We start from the raw sequence: 22,500 nt of genomic DNA on the forward strand, positions 1-22,500 counted from the left end.
GGTCCCGTTGCTGAATAACCACTGCGTTCCATGCAACGTTAAAGCACCATACAAACAACTAAACCACAAATTCGCAGAAACTTATTAATGTTTTTTAATACGATTAATATGCGCGTACGAGGCGGGTATAATATATCCGATAAGGATTCAAGAGTTCGCTACAGGTTGGCCAGATCTGGATTTCACCACATCAGAAATCGTGCTACGGACTAAGATAGCTATAAAGATCGGAGAATGAGATGAAGTACTTGATACGCCCTACAGAATCGGAATACCTATTCGGGACACAATAGCAGGAAAACTGTATACCAAGTATAGATACAGTGGTGCATTAGAATACAATGTATGCTCTGTTATAACCATGGTCATAACAGACAGCTGTGTTATCTTTTATCAGAATGATTGATAGGGAACCGCCAAAGAGAATTTATGACCGAAGGGAGATCTATCCATATACGGACAACTAACAAAGAGGTTTTATTGCTGATCAGTTACACTGATGCGCCATCCTGTCATACTCAAAAGGACGAGCTAGAAATGTTAATAAACCCTTATGGAAGCTGATCTGTGCGAATGCTCGCCTACCGATTCGGTACTCGCGAGTTCGATTCCCCCCACCCCCCTCTGCCAGCGTGGAATCAGAGGAATTTATATCTGGTGATTGGAAATTCCTTTCTCGATGTAGTGTGGTTCGGATCCCACAATAAGCTGTAGGTCCCGTTGCTAGGTAACCAATTGGTTCCTAGCCACGTAAAAAACACCTAATCCTATGGGCCAGCCCTAGGAGAACTGTTAATCAGCTCAGTTGTCTGGTAAAACTAAGTTATACTTAATTTTTGCGAGTGCTGGAAATAGTTACTTCCAGATTTGGCCGACCAATTCGTGTGCATCCCGAATTTTAAAATAAATGGGAGGGGACAAGGTACAGGGATCCAGTTTCGTATTTATGTGAGGATGCCTGAATGCATCCGGATTAGCTACAAATATCACAGGTTTTAGTTATGGGAAAGAATGCTTTTATATGATCATTATGACTTCTTTGGCTTCCGTCTCTTAGCCTAGGAATTATCTGTCGCCGAACTTGTATATTTTTTTGGAAAGTGAAGGTAAACATCTGCAACCGATATCGCTGAAGTCAGTTGAAGTTATTATTATTATTATTATTTTACAGGTTTTATTGAAAGTAATGGCTATCTCAGCCGCGTTTACTTTGTACATAAGTTTCTCTATTCTTCTTATTACTGGCTTTTCTTCGGTACTGAGGAAAAATCAGTAATAAGAAAAATAGGGAAACTCCTATACAAAATAAACGCGGACGAAATAGCCATTATTTTCAATAAAACCTGTATTAATGAAGGTCGTCTTCCAGCATTTTATTATTATTATTATTATTATTATTACTATTATTATTATTATTATTATTATTATTATTATGTATAAATTTTGCTGTACATCTTCAAATTAAGTTATTATGTATAAGGCACCGATTTCGATACGTTTATTATTAATTATTATTATTATTATTTTATTATTATTTTTTTTTTTTTTTTTTTTTTTTTTTTGCTCTATCACAGTCCTCCAATTCGACTGGGTGGTATTTATAGTGTGGGGTTCCGGGTTGCATCCTGCCTCCTTAGGAGTCCATCACTTTTCTTACAATGTGTGCCGTTTCTAGGATCACACTCTTCTGCATGAGTCCTGGAGCTACTTCAGCGTCTAGTTTTTCTAGATTCCTTTTCAGGGATCTTGGGATCGTGCCTAGTGCTTCTATGATTATGGGTACGATTTCCACTGGCATATCCCATATCCTTCTTATTTCTATTTTCAGATCTTGATACTTATCCATTTTTTCCCTCTCTTTCTCTTCAACTCTGGTGTCCCATGGTATTGCGACATCAATGAGTGATACTTTCTTCTTGACTTTGTCAATCAACGTCACGTCTGGTCTGTTTGCACGTATCACCCTATCCGTTCTGATACCATAGTCCCAGAGGATCTTTGCCTGATCGTTTTCTATCACTCCTTCAGGTTGGTGCTCGTACACTTATTACTGCAAGGTAGCTGATGTTTCTTGCACAGGCTCCAGTGGAGGGCTTTTTCCACTGAATCATGCCTCTTTTTGTACTGGTTCTGTGCAAGTGCCGGGCATTCACTTGCTATGTGGTTTATGGTTTCATTTTTCGTATTGCACTTCCTACATATGGGAGAGATGTTATTTCCGTCTATCGTTCTTTGAACATATCTGGTTCTTAGGGCCTGATCTTGTGTCGCTGTTATCATTCCTTCAGTTTCCTTCTTTAGCTCTCCCCTCTGTAGCCATTGCCATGTGTCATCGCTGGCTAGTTCTTTAGTCTGTCTCATGTATTGTCCGTGCATTGGTTTGTTGTGCCAGTCCTCTGTTCTGTCTGTCTTTCTCCTGTCTCTGTATATTTCTGGGTCTTCGTCTACTTTTATTAGTCCTTCTTCCCATGCACTCTTTAGCCACTCGTCTTCACTGGTTTTCAGATATTGCCCCAGTGCTCTGTTCTTGATGTTGACGCAGTCCTCTATACTTAGTAGTCCTCTCCCTCCTTCCTTTCGTGTTATGTATAGTCTGTCCGTATTTGCTCTTGGGTGTAGTGCTTTGTGTATTGTCATATGTTTCCTGGTTTTCTGATCTATGCTGTGGAGTCCTGCCTTCGCCCATTCCACTATTCCTGCGCTGTATCTGATTTCTGGCACTGCCCATGTGTTTATGGCTTTTATCATGTTTCCGGCGTTGAGTTTTGACTTGAGTATCGCCTTAAGTCTCTGCATATATTCTTTCCTGATCGTGTCCTTCATCTCTTGGTGTTTTATATCCCCTCCTTCCATTATTCCCAGGTATTTGTATCCTGCCTCATCTATTATTATTATTATTATTATTATTATTATTATTATTATTATTATTATTATTATCATTATTATTAAAAAGAATGGCCATCTGGATGCCATTGAGTTTACATTGCTGTTAACAACAAGTGCATTCTACAAAGAAGTTCATTCGTGAAATTGAGAAACTGCAATACAAACTCAACGGTATCCAGCATGCCATTCATTTGAATGAAGTTGGTTGAATGAGGATCGTCTCCCGAGATATTATTATTATCATTATTAATATTACTATTTTTAGAGAAATGCTAGGAGAAAAGAAAAGAGAATTTTGCTTTCCAGAAAAAAAACCCCGCGAACTAACCCCCCCCCACCCACCGACACCCCCGCCCCAATAAGGAGGTGCTAGGGCAGATGGAAAGTTTCCCTTTCAGTTCAGGAGGCAGTGAAATTTTCTTTCCCTGAGTCCCCGTGCAACAAGAGTACCGTTCCCCCCTCCACTCCCCCTCCCCATTACCTCCCTCCCCTCTCCTCCCCTCCCCTCCCCCTCCCCTTCCCTTCCCCTCCCCTCCCCCTCCCTTCCCCTCCCCCCTCCCTTCCCTTCTCCTCCCCTCCCCTGTCCTCCTCTCCCTTCCCCCTCCCTACCTTGAGATGCTCTTGTCTTACCCTCAGGGCAGCGCTGCCTCCCCATTAGTTGAACGATTTTGACCGTATTGGTGTTCCTCCTCCACGTCCCATTATTCTCCTGTTGGTGTATCCCATTCTTATATAGATTCTCACTAGAATACCAGTTTTTCTTTATTTCATCTGCAAATGATTATTCAGAGATAAGGAAAACCTTTCGTGGATCGTTTCCATCGTCTGAATAAATCTGTATATTGGAAAATTAATCCGTATACTAAAATCTGAGGAATGTGTAGCTTATTTTTTTTTAGCATATGTTACTGAAAATGGTACGTAGTTCAGAGGAAATCAAATGGCTGAAGCGAAAAAAAAAAAAAATTCAGATTTTAATTTTCCTATTTATTGATGAAAACCAGTTCCACCGTAGCACTTGACGTCGAGTATAATTAAAGTATACAACAAATGCGGGAAATCTTAATCATGATGAAAAAAAAAAGATTGTTTAGTATTTAAGATTAATCTGAATATGTGGCACACCGCTTGGGACATTCACACACTGAATGTTTGATTGTTATCATTACTTTACATTCAGAGAATCCAGAAATAGGACGGTGCGGGCTTACTGATTAAGCGAGAGTGGAAGTGTCAGAATTACTTCATTTTCCAACACTATGTTTTATTTGTTTCCATTTATTATTTTCAAGTTCTTCATTCCATGTATTTTGCCATTTACCTATAATACCGATTTTGATATATGATGAGTAATAATTGATAGGGATAAGCATCTTTTATCGCTGTTTTTTTTTTTGTCTGCTTTATCAACCCCTTCATTTCCCATAATTCCTGCGTGGCCAGGGATCCAACATATTTCTATATTTTGCCCATTATTGTACAACCTTTGGAGAAATACCTTCATTTGTTGTACAATGCTATTGTTTTGGTTTGTAACTCTGGATGGCTTCTGTAGCGCCTCTCGAGTCGCTACAAATCACAAAATGATTGAATGAGATTCCTTTAATTGTTTCTATGGCTGATGCTATCAGGTAGAGAGACCTGATACGTTTTGACTTGGGATACTGCCGAATAGCCATTGGAAGTAAAGCTTATTATTATTATTATTATTATCATTATTACTATTATTATTATTATTATTATTATTATTATTATTATTATTTATTATTATTATTATTATTATTATTATTATTATTATTATTATTATTATGTTGCATATCCCACTCCGTCTGATTATATATTCTACTATTGCATGTTGTCTATTTTGATAAATATCCTAGGTGTGTGAAAATTTATAATGTGGGGCATATATATATATATATATATATATATATATATATATAATATATATATATATATATATATATATATATATATATATATATTTATATACATACATACATACACACATATATATATATATATATATATATATATATATATATATATATGTATATAATATATATGTATATATATATTATATACTTACATATATACTACATACATACATATATATATATATATATATATATATATATATATATATATATATATATATTTATATATAATGTTCTTGTGTTTTTGCATGTGTGAGGTATACATATTCATTTAAGTGTACGTACATGCAATAATCGATGAAGAAATATAAATGACCCGGTGCGTGGGTTGGTCATTCCACCTGTACATATTCATACGTAAATGTTCAACGCGTTATAGACCGATGAAAAAATATAAATGAAAATAGAGTCTAAAAGATTTCCTACTTTTACCACCCGTTAATCTGCCATACTGCCGAAACTAACAAGCCGGATATTGATGGGTGAAGCATAGAATTACGTATTTGGATAAAACGTTATGGCTCAATAATGATATATCAATGAAAAAAAAAAATCATGGATTACAAATTATTAAAAAGGGAACTCGCGGCAAAGCAGTGGTAAGCATAGCTTGTAATTGCGTTGTCAATTATTTCGTATTTTACCAAAGGTTATAAATACAATGTAAAGGTATCAGGAAAAATTATAGAAAAGGTTGGTGGCCCGACAGAGACTTCATGACCGAGGACTATTTCCCCTCTCACTTTTCATCTTCGGCAATGAATGATTATTCAGAATTGGGATCATAGGCACTTGGTGGTTTGTTCCCATATAAGAGTCATACACGCATGTTTAAAGCCTTGCACAAGTCCAACAACAGAACAGATGAAAATTAAATTTGCCATTGCTTATATCAGGACATACTTATGGATCTATGAAATACCAATTCATTGATGGTAAAACATATATCATTCTCAAGCACGTGCAACTTATTTCCCTATAAATCTTCAATTAACGTTCGTATATATTGTTCAATAACACCTTGGCCTCAACGACGATCTAAATGATCTGAAAAGTTCTTATTTATTGAGGAACTGATGGTAATTTTAAATCAATCACCAAATATTGAAGAGAGCTTCGGCAATTAAACCCAGACGACAAGTCTTTTAGGAACATGAACTCAGACTTATTAGGACTTTGTGGAATTGAACTCAGACTTACGGGAACTTTGTGGAATTTAACTCAGATTCACAAGATTTTGTGTAATTGAACTCAGATTTACGAGAACTTTGTGGAATCAAACTTAGATTTACAAGATTTTGTGTAATTGAACTTAGAATTACAAGAACTTTGTGTAATTGAACTCAGATTTACGAGAGCTTTGTTGTATTAAACTTAGAATTACGAGAACTTTGTGGAATCAAACTGAGATTTACAAGATTTTGTGTAATTTATCTTAGATTTATGAAAACTTTGTGGAATTAATTCAGATTTACAAGAACTTTGTGGAACTAAACTTAGATTTACGAGAACTTTGTGGAATTAAACTCAGATTCACAAAACTTTGTGGATTAAGTTCAGAGTTATGAGAACTTTGTGGAATTAAACTCAGATTCACCAGAACTTTGTGGAATTAAACAGATTTACAAGAAATTTGTGGAATTAAACTTATAATTACAAGAACTTTGTTGAATTAAATTTTGATTTACAAGAACTTTGTGGAATTAAACTCAGATTTACAAGAATCTCGTGAATCTAAACTCAGATTTACAAGAAGTTTGTAGATCTCAACTCAAATTTATGAGAAAATTGCGGCACTAAACTCAGATTTACTAGAATCTCGTGATATCCTTGATATCCAAGAATTTTGTGGAACTTGACTCAGATTTACGAGAATTGAAAAAGAAACCCACAAATTCAATTTGTAACTTGTTTACTTCTAAGTATTTACATTTAGTTTTACTCCACACTCGAGTACTTTCAGGCCCTTCTGTGGCCCATTCTCAAGAGATGTTGGGATGTTAGCCTGGGTCAAGGCCCAGCAGTCTTCTGGAACTTCTTCTCGTTGTGCTGTCATTTATGCGATGGCTGTTCTGGTTTTCTTGAGAGTTGCCAATCCCCTCTTGTCGCTCTGATATCCTGAGCTGATGGTCAATGGGATTCACACTTGTGGTAAGGGTGTGGTCACCGTAAGTCTGTTGGGCAGGAAACCTAATCTCCAGGTCAGCAGGGTCAATCTTAGCTTCTTTTAATATCAAAGCTCGGCTTATGGGATCTTCTGAGGTAAAACCTTTGTTTCCTTCAATTACTTTGATCTCTCTGATAAGCGCACCTTCTACTACCCTCCTGTGACTAATTTTGTTGGCTTTTGTATATAAGCCTACTGTTTTGAAATCCATCCTATGGTCATTTTCCCAACAATGTCTAGCTATAGCACTCCCCTGAGAGTTAAGCTGTACTGCCCTTCTATGTTCTTGGACTCTAGTCCTTATTCCCCTACCTGATTCCCCCACATATCTGTCTCCACAATTATTGCAATGATTATGTATACCCCCGCTACATCATCTGTATTACTGTCTTCTCCTTCCAATTTATTTTTACATACTTTGTTTTTTTAAGGTATATCAAAGGTATATACAAATTTATATTGACTTTTCTTTCATTTTTGACGTGATTTGTTTCATTTTAGGCATAAAAGGGAGGGCAACTATTTCTTGTTTTTTTTCTTTATTCCATGTACTCTCTACATTCGCTCTGTAAAATATTTTTCTAGCTTTGGTGAGTGCCCTTTTTCTGAACCATTCCGGGTATGCTAATGCATCGAAGCTTTTTTTTATCGATGTAATTTTATTTCTTGCTCTATCTTGCAAGGTCACACGTTCTCATTGCCCTAAGAAATAAACCTGTTAGAACCCCTATTTTTATATCATGACTATGAAAAGAGAAGAAATAATATATGAGTTTGTATGTGTGGGCTTTCTATATGTGCTGAATTCATATCCTGTTTCTTTTCTTTCTATGAGTATGTCTAAAAGGGCAGTTTATTATTGTTACTTTTCTCTAAAGTGAACTGGATATTGTTATCAAAACTTATACAAAAGCAACAAAAATTAGTCACAGGGGGTAGTAGAAGGTGCGCTATCAGAGAGATCAAAGTAATTGAAGGAAACAAAGTTTTACCTCAGAAGATCCCATAAGCCGAGCTTTGATATTAAAAGAAGCTAAGATTGACCCTGCTGACCTGGAGATTAGGTTTCCTGCCCAACAGACTTACGGTGACCCACACCCTTACCACAAGTGAATCCATTGACCATCAGCTCAGGATATCAGAGCGACAAGAGGGGATTGGCAACTCTCAAGAAAACCAGAACAGCCATCGCATAAATGACAGCACAACGAGAAGAAGTTCCAGAAGACTGCTGGGCCTTGACCCAGGCTAACATCCCAACATCTCTTGAGAATGGGCCACAGAAGGGCCTGAAAGTACTCGAGTGTGGAGTAAAACTAAATGTAAATACGTAGAAGTAAACAAGTTACAAAAAATTGAATTTGTGGGTTTCTTTTTCAATCTTCAGAAGAAAACTGAAAGAAGGTTTTTGTTTGATTTACGAGAATCTTGTGGCTCAAAACTCAGCTCTACGAGAATCTTGTGGCTCTAAAATCAGGTTTACGAGAATTTTGTGGAACTAAACTCAGATTTAGGAGAATTTTGGGGATCTAAACTTTTGTGTATGAGAATTTTGTGGAACTAAACTCAGATTTAGGAGAATTTTGGGGATCTAAACTTTTGTGTATGAGAATTTTGTGGAACTAAACTCAGATTTAGGAGAATCTGTGGATCTGAATCTGATATGAATGAGATTTTGTGGAACTAAACCCAGATTTAAGAGAATCTTGTGGAATCTGTAATCTATATATATATATATATATATATATATTATATATATATATATATATATATATATATATATATATATATATATATATATGTATAAATTCGTATGCAAGTTTATTAACCCACCCAAACATTTCCCGACACCATTCGATTTAAAAAAATCACATTTCTAAAAATATTTATTACTGGAATTATAGACTAGGCGTTCAACAGCCTTTTGCCTCAAATGTACTCCTTCATCTGTCTGATTCAGCCCCTCAATTCTGACGTCACACATTAGAAAAATGCTCTTTAATATTTGATAAAATTTAATGCCCTATCGATTTGGTAGGCGTTAATGTATATTAATATAATAAATCGTATATCCGTTAGTTTTCCTGATCGTATTTTCTCTTTGCTGTACTCTACCATCATGAGTACTCATATAATTGTGTATAAAAAGTCAAGCATGCGTGCCTCCCCACACCTTATATCTATATATATACACATACACACACACACAAGCACACACACACACACACACACACACACACACACACATATATATATATATATATATATATATATATATATATATATATATATATATATATATACTAGCTGACCAAACCAGCACTGCTTGGGAATATTGAATGACAAACGATACTCTCTCTCTCTCTCTCTCTTCTAGAGCTCCCTCTCCTCCCAAACCCCCTCTCTCACTTACTTTACCTCTCTCTCCCTCTCTCTCTCTCTCTTTTCTCTTTCCTGTTAAGATAGTTGCTTCACTTACATTGCAAAGCATTTTTGACATTTCATATTTCACCACTTCTCACCCGCCGTTCCTATTGGGGCAGAACTTGGACTTGAGAAGTATCAGGATTGTCCAATTGACCTCAAATTTTTGTCATTTTGTTTTCATCCCTTTCCTATTGGGGCTGAACTTGAACCTAAAGGGGATCAGGAGCGCCACTATTCATCTTAGTGACCTCGAAAACTCTGGATTAGACACTAATATCTGTATTTTTCGGCTATTTTTACCTGTCACCACCTTCCCACCCCAACTTTCCCATCGGGGTTGAACTTAAACTTACAAGGACATCTAAGTGACTTAGAAAACTATAATTTCAACTCTAGTATCTGTACTTGGCATCCCCTTCTTTCACCTTTCTGTCAGGCTGAACATAGACTTGAAGGCCATTAGGAGTGTTACTGTTCATCTCAGCAACCTCAAGAACTATCCATTAGACACTAATATTTGTTTTTTGGTTATTTTTACATCACCCTCTTCCCACCCTCTTCTCACCCCCCAACCCCCACCTTCCCATCATGGCTGAACTTGGATTTAAAGGGCATTGGGAGTATCACTATTCATCTCAGCAACCTCAAAAACTATGGATTAGACGCTAATATCTGTTATTTTCTGTTTTTTACATGTCACCCCTTCCCACCCCTTCTCTCAGCCCCCTTCCTATACGACTGAACATGGAATTAAAGGGCATGAGGAGCTTCACTATTCCTCTTAGGGCTTCAAAAACTAAGGATTAGACACTAATATCTGTCATTCTTGGTTATTTTTACAGGTCATCCCTTCCTACCCTCTTCTCACCCCCATTCCTTCTTGGTGCTGAACTTGGACTTGAAGGGCATTGGGAGTGTCACGATTCATCTGAGTGACCTCGAAAACTTTAGAGTAGGCACTAATATCTGTCGTTTTCGATTATTTTTTATTTTGGTTCACCTCTCTCCCACCCCTTCTCCACACACCCGCTTCGGTGGCAGTGAAGTCTTACCCCAATAGGATTCTTTTTCAGATAGTAAGTCATACGTATACCAAGTTTAGCTGAAATTGCTTGATGCGTTTCAAAGTGTATGTGGGTACATACACATACACACACATCCAAACAAACATACATATATCCAAATATATAATATATTATATATATATATATATATATATATATATAGATATCATATATATATATATATATATATAGATATACTACGATATATATATATATTATATATAGATATATATATATATATATATATATATATATATATATATATATGTGTGTGTGTGTATAGTAAGTGTGTACAGGTGCACATGTTTATCGTTTTATACATAATTACATAACCACTCAATAAGGTACAATACAGCAAAGAGAAAACACGATCAGGAAAAACTAACGAACATACAATTTATTTTATAATATAAATTAACTACTCGCGTCATATGCCGCTGACCTAATAGACGGGGCATTTATCAAATATTAAAGAGCATTTTGCCAATGTGTGAAGAGTTGAATTGAAGAGAGGATTCAGACTGATGAAAGGGTGCATTTGAGGCAAAAGGCTGTTGAACGCCCAGCCTATAATTTCTCTGCGAAATATTTTTCGAAATGTGATTCTTAATAAGGTGTCGGGAAGTGTTCGTATTAAGCCAATGAACTTAGAGGAGCAGGTGGTTGCTGGGAGGGAGGGAAAACATTAAGGGGGAGAAAACGTTAATTTTGAAAATGCTATGTGAATAAGAAAAAAATGTTCGTTACGGGAAAAACATTGGGTAATGGAAAAACCTTTGGAAACCTGGGAAACTATGTCAAGTGGAAAAACGCCTGTCAATAGTTTAATGTGGCTAGTTGGAAAACGATGGAAGAAAAGGAAGTAATAGGTAATGATATAATTCACGACAAATCCTTTTAGATAATGTTTATGACTAGGAAAACGTTGACGGGAGAGATGTGCATTGAAGGATAAAACGTCCTAATACCTGAATGACGTTTATATATGAAAATTCTAAGCAGATAATAGAAAAACTGATATGTGTTAGCCACTGAAGAATGAAGGATAATTCTGACAAATAAGAGCAAAAATATTTGGAAAAAGTATATATATTTTTTCTGAAAAGAATAGCTCTTCGTATCGTCCTTCCATCATAGTATGATTTGAAAGCCAATTTCACCTTTTTGTGTGTTAGACGCTACTTCATTCATTCATAATTAAATCAAGATTGGATTCAGTAATCAAATTGACCATTATCGTCCCTGATATCACAGCACGGCAACACAGCCACGAAAGACTTTGCCAGACTTAAATTGCAACACTAACTTAATACTGTAAACCAAACCCGCCTTTAGATGTAAATCAAAGTACTACCATTAACAGTAATGTTTCCTGAGATGTTCTGATAACTACATAATCCTTCCTAGAGGACTTATCAACAATGTGTTGACAACATGAGACTATCTATTTTTACGTTTGTCTGCTAAATCTCTCACGTCGTTCCGTTCTGAAATTCGTGTCATTCCGTAAAACCCAAAATATTTCTCGGGATTTCTATATCTCCTAAATCATACGCAATTCTAATATCTTATTGTCCTCTGTAATCGCCTTGTTATGTATCACCAAAATGATTAAATAAAAAAAAAAAATTCCAGGTACAGGTGTGTCAGCTATCCAGCAAAGACCACGAAGCTATTTCGTCTAAATCGACCTCATACAATCTTTGCGAACTCGTTTTCTAGATCAAAGGAAACAGGAAGGGAAGGTTTATATGTTGTGGGTCATCCGTTGCGAAGCTGCGAGACGCATCAGTACAAATTAGCTTCGGTAACCCAGTTCGAAGCTCTCTGCTATCCGGATTAACTTGATCAATTTTTAAATGCTTTGATATATCATCTGTATTCTTTGAAGATGTGCTTATAGACGTACACGTACGTTGCATGAATTTAGATAGGTGAATGAGGAGTGTTTCAGAGAGAGAGAGAGAGAGAGAGAGAGAGAGAGAGAGAGAGTCACGTCTCATGGATGACCGACGCATTTACGCACAAACATCTTCAGCAGCCCTTGGTTCTTCTCAATTTCTTAATTCTCCAGCCTTCCTAACAATTTGCATGCAAGGCACAAAATATGGCTTTTTATCTTTAAATTTGAATTTAACAATTTAACTATTACGAAGAGCACTGGTTAAGAATTCTTATACTTATCAACTTTTGCCCAGTAGGCTCTTTTTTGTTTTGTTTTATAAGATTTCATAAGGAAGAACTCTTGTATTTTCTCTCATTCCACCGACATTGATAGCGCTTATCCTTAAATACCTATATACATCAGATACTTCCATTTTTCCACCATCCATTATCCTTTATACCTATTAACCTCTCTCATGCTATCATCTGTTTTCTATTGTAACTTTTACCAGTCTCTGCAGCTTCTGATCACTATAACGAGTCAACGACACGCCATCTGCAAAGATCGTCCGCTCAGCTTATATGCACGAACACACTCTTTCCAATCCCACAGACTCAGGTCTGGTTACGCACCCTTTGGTATTACTGGACCGTTTGTCAGTGCTTTATCGTAGTACATATTATGCAGCCATAAGTAGAACTCACTCTTATTTGATATTTAATCCTGCACTACAATGGACTTTTCGCTTACTCGGCGAGTAAGCCTGCAAACTACACTGTTGGTTTTGTTGTAGTTGGGGGGGGAAAGTGTAGGAAAGTTCTATGGAAGAGCCTAAAAAGGTCTGAAAAAGGTGTTTCGCGTTGGGTTAAAGATACAGGAATTTTAGGAGAGGACATTTATGACTTATTTACTAGAATGGAAATGTAAAAAAGAAATTTTCCTAAACAGTACAGAAAAATAATTTATAATAAAATATAGCGTATTTATTTTAATTTTCGTTGGTGATACTAGGCTCTATTTGACGGTAGATTTAAGCACGTTTTAATTCACGTTAAGTTACGAATATAATGTTTACAACTTATGTGTGAGGAGAAAACCTTGCACGCGTCCCGAGTAAGATGGAGGTCGGTCACGCCTTGTTCCATTTATATATGGTTACTTAATCTTTCATGAAAGTATAAACGTTGCAAGACTAAAACCTCAAGCAGTGATAATTTCCAAAGGTTTTAACAACGTTGATCATCACAATGTAGCTACTACCTAAAGTAGAACAAGGAAAACAAAACCAAAATCCTGTCTGTCCTTCAGTATCATTTTTAGGGTCACCAAATTGTCATTTTCAACATTTTAGTCATTGAAACCGTAGGGGGGTAGGGCCGACAGTGCACCTCATCCTGTGCAATGTAGGCATTACTTAAGGTTCTTTGCAGCGTCCCTTCGGCCCCTAGCTGCAACTACTTTCATCCTTTTCACTGTACTTATACCTTCATATTCTCTTTCGTCCATCTTACTGTCCACCCTCTCCTAACAATTGCTTTATAGGGCAACTGCGAGGTTTTCCTCCTGTAACACCTTTCAGACCTTTGACTGTCAATTTCCGTTTCAGCGCTCAATGGCCTTAGTTGCCCCAGTGCTTGGCATAATGCCAAAAATCTATATAAATCAAATCTTTTCAATATATCTTTGAAGCTATGTATGTACGCTCCAGCCGAGCATTCTTCTGCTTAGCGCACCTTCAGCTGAGTCTCCGCCATAAGTCCGTCGTTCGTGTCATTGTTTCTTCTTCTGCCAACTCACATTATGAAAGCATATTTGAGTGGAGGATGCAAAACTGGCGAAGGTGAATTAATTCCGATTTCTGCTGATTATTTGCCTATCCGATCTTCCTTAAATTCCATTGAAATTTCACTCTTCTCTCAAAATTTTGAGCGTTAAAATGACTTCGCACATATTTTGAAAGTGCTAATTAATTGCAGTTGACAGGTCTGTTTCTTCACAAATGTAGCATTTTGTTTTGAAGGCTTGAATAATCGTTATCCCAATCTCACAACACCAAGCTTCAAACTAACTATAGACATAGTTATTTTGAAGATGGTTTTCGTATATGAGACAGTTCTTTGTTTTTTGAAGATGGTTTTCGTATATGAGACAGTTCTTTGTTTTTTGAATAAATGTATCAAGTGTTATTTTTTTTGGGGGGTGGGGGGTGGGGGGGGGGGGGGGGATCAAGGCTAACTTTGTACTGTTGCAACACACTAGTGTGAATCGATAGGAGGCCAGATTACAACATTCGTCATGAACAATCTGGTTTAATGATGACTACATTCCGTGTCTCTAAGCCCTTCATGTTTCTCTGATTTATATATGTATGTATATTTTTCACAAGGTATCTCCTCTCTCTCTCTCTCCTCTCTCTCTCTCTCTCTCTCTCTCTATCTTATATATATAATATATATATATATATATATATATATATATATATATATATATATATATATATACAGAATTAATACGCAAATCCTTATCGCTTCGTCATCTTTCGCTTGTCGTTGCAATTTGTTTATTTGGTTTCATTCCAACTTCTGGTCAACGCGGGCAATTGATATTCGTTCTCACAAACCCTCGCGCACGCTCGCACAATTAATTATGTACAACACACATACGCTGCTTTCACGTACAGCACCGTCACGCGTCACTAGCGGAAATGTCTTTGTTCCACAGAAGTCACTCGGGGTGAATATCACTCGCGGTAGAAAGGAGAACAAATGTTCGTATCACTTACCCACAGCTATCTTTATCGTCTGTCAGACAGGGGGTCGCTCGCTACAACATCTCGTAAACGTGTAAGATTAACGGACCGATAAAACGTTCGTCAGTGGACGCAAAGGGCCATAAATATTTTCGGCTACACGTCACTAAACAACAACAGAAATATGTCTTGATAAGTGACAACAAAACATTACTTACAAGACAAAGAAGGGTAATGTCATCACTTATTAAGTGATAAAGCATTGCTTATAAGGCATAGACGGGTCATGTCATCTCTCGTTAAGTGACAAAACATTACTGGCGAAGCACTGGACAGCCTTGTAATTTCTTGTTCAGTAACAAAATATTACTTACAAAACACAGAAAGGTCACGTCATTTCTTGCTAAATGATGAAATATTGCTTATAGGACATAGAAGGGTCATGTAATTTTTTTGCTGTATGATGAAATATTGCTCATACAACATAGAAGGGTCATGTAAATTCTTGTTAAATCATGAAATATTGCTCATAAGACATAGAAGGGTCATGTCATTTCTTGCTATATGATGATATATTGCTTATAAGACATAGAAGGCTCATGTCATTTCTTGATATATGATGAAACATTGCTTATAAGATATAGAGGGGTCATATCAATCTTGCTAAACGATGAAATATTGCTTACAAGACATAGAGGAATCATGTCATTTCTTGCTATATGATGAAATATTGATTACAAGACATAGAAGGATCATGTCATTTCTTGCTATATGATAAAACATTGCTTAAATGATATAGAAAGGTCATGTCATTCTTGCTAAAAGATAAAACATTGCTTACAAGACATAGAAGGATCATGTCATTTCTTGCTATATGATGAAATATTGCTTACAAGACATAGAAGGGTCATGTCATTTCTTGCTATATAATACAACGTTACTTATAAGACATAGAAGGGTCATGTCATTTCTTGCTATATGATGAAGCATTGCTTAAAATATATAGAAGGGTCATGTCATTTCTTGCTAAATGATACAACATTGCTTACAAGACATAGAAGGGTCATGTCATTTCTTGCTGTATGATACAACAATGCTTACAAGGCATAGAAAGGTCATGTCATTTCTTGTTAAATGATAAAACATTACTTACAAGATACAGAAAGGTCATGTCATTTCTTGTTAAATGATACAACATTACTTACAAACCACAGAGAGGTCATGTCATTTTTGTTAAGTGATAAACTTACTTACAAGACACAGAAGGGTCATGTCGCTTCTTGTTAAGTGGCTTACTTACAAGACACGGAAGCTTCATGTCATTTCTTATTAAGGCTAAACATTACTTACAAGACACTGAAGCGTCATATCATTCTTGTTAGGGGGACAAAATATGACGATACACAGAAGGTTGTCATGTCATCTCTTGATAAAGGACAAAACATAACACGATACCGAAGGGTCATGTCACTTCTCGCTAAGTGACAACAACATTACAAGACTTAAGTATCGTATCGTATTTATTAAATTTTACAAAGTGTGCCCAGAAAGACAACTGGTTGTTGATTACAAATACATTTAAGGTAAATAATGGCTCTATGAGAAAGACTTAGTCTGGAAAACATTGAACTAAGTTAATTTAAGAATCATCTGAAAATCTTATGAAGCCAATTGAATTCAGTAATTCTGGCTCCAGGGATGAATATGTAAACTAATTATGAAATATAACAGCTTGGACTGAATACAGTTATCTATGTACATGTTTTATGACACACACACGCATACATATATATATATATATATATATATATATATATATATATATATATATATATATATGTATATATATATATATGTATATATATATATATATATATATATATATATATATATATATATAATGTATACAAATACATACACATATATATATATATATATATATATATATATATATATATACATACATATACATACATACTCACACATATATACTATACATATGTATATATTATATGTGTGTATATATCATAAAACATGTCGTTAGCTGTATTAAATCTTAGCTGCTATATATTATAACTCCTTTGCATAGAGCCTGACAAGGATCCGCTAAAATAAACTACTGACTTCAATTGTCCTTATAATATTTTCAAACATTTTCAAGATCCCATTAGTCTCAATATTTACCCTAAAAGTATTTTTAATAGAACTTGTCATTAATAACGGTTAGCTTTCAATGCACACCTTGTGGAGTTCAAGAAATAGCAAGATACTTCTGTGTGTCGTAGTTTTGTCCTTAGCGAGAAGTGACCAGGGTTGCCGTTTTGAGGAATTTCGTATACTAGTGTGGCTTTCTGGTGACATCTGGCAACCCTCCGTGGCTTTTGCGACCACAGGCCATGGCACTGAAGAATAAAATTCTTAACTTTGCCTTTTTTATGTTTTATTGTGAAAATAAAGTTATAAAACTTATCCTACTTATTTATAGAAATGAATTTTATTGAAATCCTTTATTTTTCTTCGTCAAAAATACTTCCTGCTAAGCTAGTGACGTGTAGTTTTTTTACGTCACGGAAAATAATTCTACATCGGAAAATAAGCAGTCTAACCATTAAATCATAAATAACGCAAAAAAAGAACTGCGTATGGCGACACTGCTAAAAGCCACTGTTGGGAAGAAAAAACGACAACGTTGGAAGTGACCTGACCCTCCTGTGCCGTGTTGCGTTCAGTTAACACGAGATGTGTATATGTTACAGTCAGTACATGAATTTCAGGGTTTCCACGAAATCCCTGGCTAATTTGTGACAAAAGCAACTCGCTTAGGAACATTTGATCCCTGAGGGCTAGTACTAAACGAGGCGAAACAGTGATTCATCTACACCGTTCCGCCGTGTTTAGTAGTAGCCCCTGGGGGTTCAAATGCATGTCACTGTGTTTAGTACTAGCCCCAGGGGAAACAAATGTCCCTAAGTGCATTTGATCCACCCAGGGGCTAGTACTAAACACGACGAACGCATTTGAACCCCCGCGGGGTTTTATAGTACTAAGACGTCGTAGATGAATCACCGTTTCGCCGTATTTAGCACTAGCCCTCGGTGATCAAATGTTCCTAAGCAAATTGGTCACTTCACAAATTCCCTAAGGATTTCACGAGATCCCTGATTTCACACATATATATATATCTCTGTGTGTGTGTGGTCGAGTAGTACAAAGTTTCAGTATTATTTCAAGCAATCAGCAACAATTTCCTCAGGCCATAACACGAGAGAAACCCGCACGAACAATAAGTTTTACAGCCGCAGCGCAACTGTAACCTTTGCTAAGATATGATTGCCCCAAATTACAGGTGTAAAGGTTTGGTGATATATTGGGATTCGTGTTCTCCCGTCTGGTACACAGCTGTGCACAGCGATATCGAGTCGGCGTTTCCAAAGTGAGTTATTGCTTTGTCTGGCCGTGTGTCTCTATTCTTGTGTAAGTATATATATATATATATATATATATATATATATATATATATATATATATATTATATATATATGCTTTGTCATTTATATAAATACTTACCTAAATACACACACACACACACACACACACACACACACACACACACACACACACACATATATATATATATATATATATATATATATATATATATATATATATATATATATATATGTATATATATATATATATACATACATGAATGTCTTTTCACTGTAATACAACAGTATAATATGAAGATAAAAGGCCCATAAAACCCTATTTTAACGTTGCAACCATATATTTCGAGCATTTCCTTCTGGGCTCCTGATCACTGGTAAAATATGGACATAGGATGTTTTATATATACTCTTGTAGGGCTTCCTATGTCCATATTTTACCAGTGATCAGGAACACAGAAGGAACTGCACTAAATATATGGTTGGAACATTAAAATAGTGTTTTATGGGCCTTTTATCTTCTTATATACATATATATATATATATATATATATATATATATATATATATATATATATATATATATATATATATATACAAACACACACACAAATATATATATAGGTGAAGAAGTCAATCAGCCGCCATGTGAATCACCTTCCCAACCTTGAGTTACATTACCTTTCCTTGAAATGGTTTTTCCTTTTCCTAAGACAGGTTGAACTGCTTACTCCTTTGTAGAGAGAGAGAGAGAGAGAGAGAGAGAGAGAGAGAGAGAGAATGATTCTCACAGTAATATAAGGTGCACTTGAATCTCAGGCCATAGGCCTTTTAAGCGCACCTGCGCACAGTACAATGTAAACTGCAACTGTGTAGCAGTTTCAAATGACCGACCCGACTACATGTATAACTATTGCTAGAGCGACGCTTTGTCCACTAAACCACAGATGTGAAAGGAAGAATTTTTTTTTTTTTTTACTACGTTCCGTTTAAAACGTGATATCCAACTCACTGCTGTGGGTTTAGCCATTTTTCTACTACAACTTTACCAGCGAAGTCTTACAAGTCAGTTTCCATCTCAATCTATCAAATTTCAGAGCTGATCTCGAGGATTAAAATAAACTTGGTGAATAGTAGTCTAAGCTGATGGATGCTGACGCTACCGATGGATAATCTCGTTGTCACTGAAAGTGACTTGACATTAGCTTGCAGGGATAGCATAAAGGATATTGGATAAACAAAACAGAGCAAGTAGGAAATAGGAAAAGTCATAAAAGAAAGAAGAGAATCTGGATGAGATGCAGCAGTAAATAATGCTATGGCAAATAGGAAGAAATGCAGTAGTGAAGGAAAGAGATGCTAGGAACTCAAAGAAGGAAATTCAGTAGCGAAAGAAATAAATAGTAGGAAATCAAAGAAGGAAATTCAGTAGTGAAAGAAGGAAATGCTAGGAAAACAAAGAAGGAAATTTAATAGTGCAAGAAGGAAATACTAGGAAATCAAAGAAGGAAAGTCAATAGTAAAAACTGGAAATAGTAGGAAACCAAAGAAGGAGATTCAGTAGTGAAAGAAGGAAATGCTAGGAAAACAAAAAGGGAAATTTAATAGTGAAAGAAGGGAATAGTAGGAACTCAAAGAAGGAAATTCAGTAGTGAAAGAAGGAAATAGCAGGAAATCAAAGAAAGAAAAAGAGAAAACTGAGTGAGATTCAGCATTATACATAGAATGGAAAAACTCATTTCTTATGTTATGCTAAATTACAGGTTTTCTTCTCCCGCGTAATAGAAGTCTAGCATAGATACTTCCAAATGACTACCGTCGTCATGAATAGGATTGTTTAGCATTATTTTCAGCCGCTATGACACAGGTATCATTCGCTTTCCTATATTTATCTGTTTCGTAATATTTATGCATACAACTGAAGGAAAGGGAACGTTCATATGGTTAGTAGTACACGTGTATAGATCACTAAGGCTGTCGGGCACAAATGAACCCACGCTTACTACATAATCGCATATGTTTACTATATATGCATACATATATGCCTACACACACACAAACACACGCACACACACACACACACACACACATATATATATATATATATATATGTGTGTGTGTGTGTGTGTGTGTGTGTGTGTATGTATCTAATAGCTACAATGGCCAGTTGACTTTCTAGAGGATTCTATGTGAATGTTTATGTGTGAATAATTTTAAGTTGATATATATCTATAAATACATGTATATAAGATATAAACGTGTATATAGATATATATATATATATATATATATATTATATATATATATATATATATATAATTACGAAAGCACCGAGTTCGAGGGTGATTTGTAAGGTCAGAATCGATATGAACTTATAGCGTCTCTGTTGGCTGATTGGATAGCGTCACTGAATGTCCTGATTTCGTCCCCGTCCACTTGGACGGTGGTTCGATCCCATGGGGGGACGAATTATTATCAACTAAAAAATTCCCCTTCGGTACATATATGAAAATATATCATTTGGGAGGTAGAGTGAATTTAGATATTAAAGGACATTTGTAGCTTGAATGATATATATATATATATATATATATATATATATATATATATATATATATATATATATATATAGTATATATATACGCTTACAGTCATACGTAATAAACAAGCAAATCAAACAAACCAGCGCAAGATCGTAGGAAGACCACACATCTCTCAACACAGGTGTTGGCGCATCGTTATCTCTTAATTGGCAACAGGAAAAAAATAAGATACAGACAGTTTTAAGAAAAAAAATACAGACCAAGAGGCAGTAAAATCAGTAAGTCACAAATTTCGATATTAAAACAAGAGAAGCGAAGAGTATAAAGTGGAAGACATGATGAAAAATACTAGATGGTGAAAGTTACGTGGAATGGTTTTAATTACTTCTTTCGACTAGGTTGTTATGTTGTGGCTCAGTTTGTTTGTTTGTGTGTTTTATTGCTTGCTTGTGAGTTAAAACGTTTGTTAGTTTGTGTGTCTATCTGTTTGTTCGTCTGGTTGATAGCAGGATTACACCAAAAGATATAAGAGTATTCTTATGAAAAGTGGACCAAAAGGTATAAAATTTTTAAGGTCCTCGTGAGATTTTATTATCCCTCCCGAAGAGGGATAATAAAATCGAGAAACTGCCTTATGTTAACGAAGAAAGAGTAGATGATGATGAGACTGAAAACAGCAACTATGTAAATAACTTAATATTTTCCGGTTGCTGTTTGAGCCAGTGAACGCGACTTTCTGCCAGTGAGTGAACTTTATTCTCGTGCTAATGTATACGAAATCACGGTAAATGAAGTCCAAATGAGCAATTGGGTGAGTATAGATGCGTAAACGAAATTTCTGAATGACGTTACCATATAAGATAGGTTACTCACTCACAAATACAGCGGGCGCTTCCTTGAGGTAATCGTGGTAATTGCTTCAAATATATTTTGCTTGCGGATTAGAACATATCATCTAATGTCAGTCGGTTAGTTACTCGATTTTTTATATTTTGAACTAGTTTTATCGTTGATATAGACAGGTTATTAAGTATTAAAGCATGCACACAAATATATAATATATATATATATATATATATATATATATATATATATATATATATATGATATATATATATATATATTATATATATATATATCATATATATATATATTTGATATATATATATATATAATATGTATAATATATAGATATTATATTTGAATATATATATTACCTATATATAAATATATATATATATATATCTCTATAATATATATATATATAATATATATATATATATATATATATATATATATTATATATATATATATCTATATATATTTATATATGATATATATATATAATATATATTGAATAAGAATACTTATCACATCACCGTGATTCATATAAATC

This window comes from Macrobrachium nipponense, chromosome 17 (assembly GCF_015104395.2).
Source record: "Macrobrachium nipponense isolate FS-2020 chromosome 17, ASM1510439v2, whole genome shotgun sequence".
Classification (NCBI taxonomy): Eukaryota; Metazoa; Arthropoda; class Malacostraca; order Decapoda; family Palaemonidae; genus Macrobrachium; species Macrobrachium nipponense.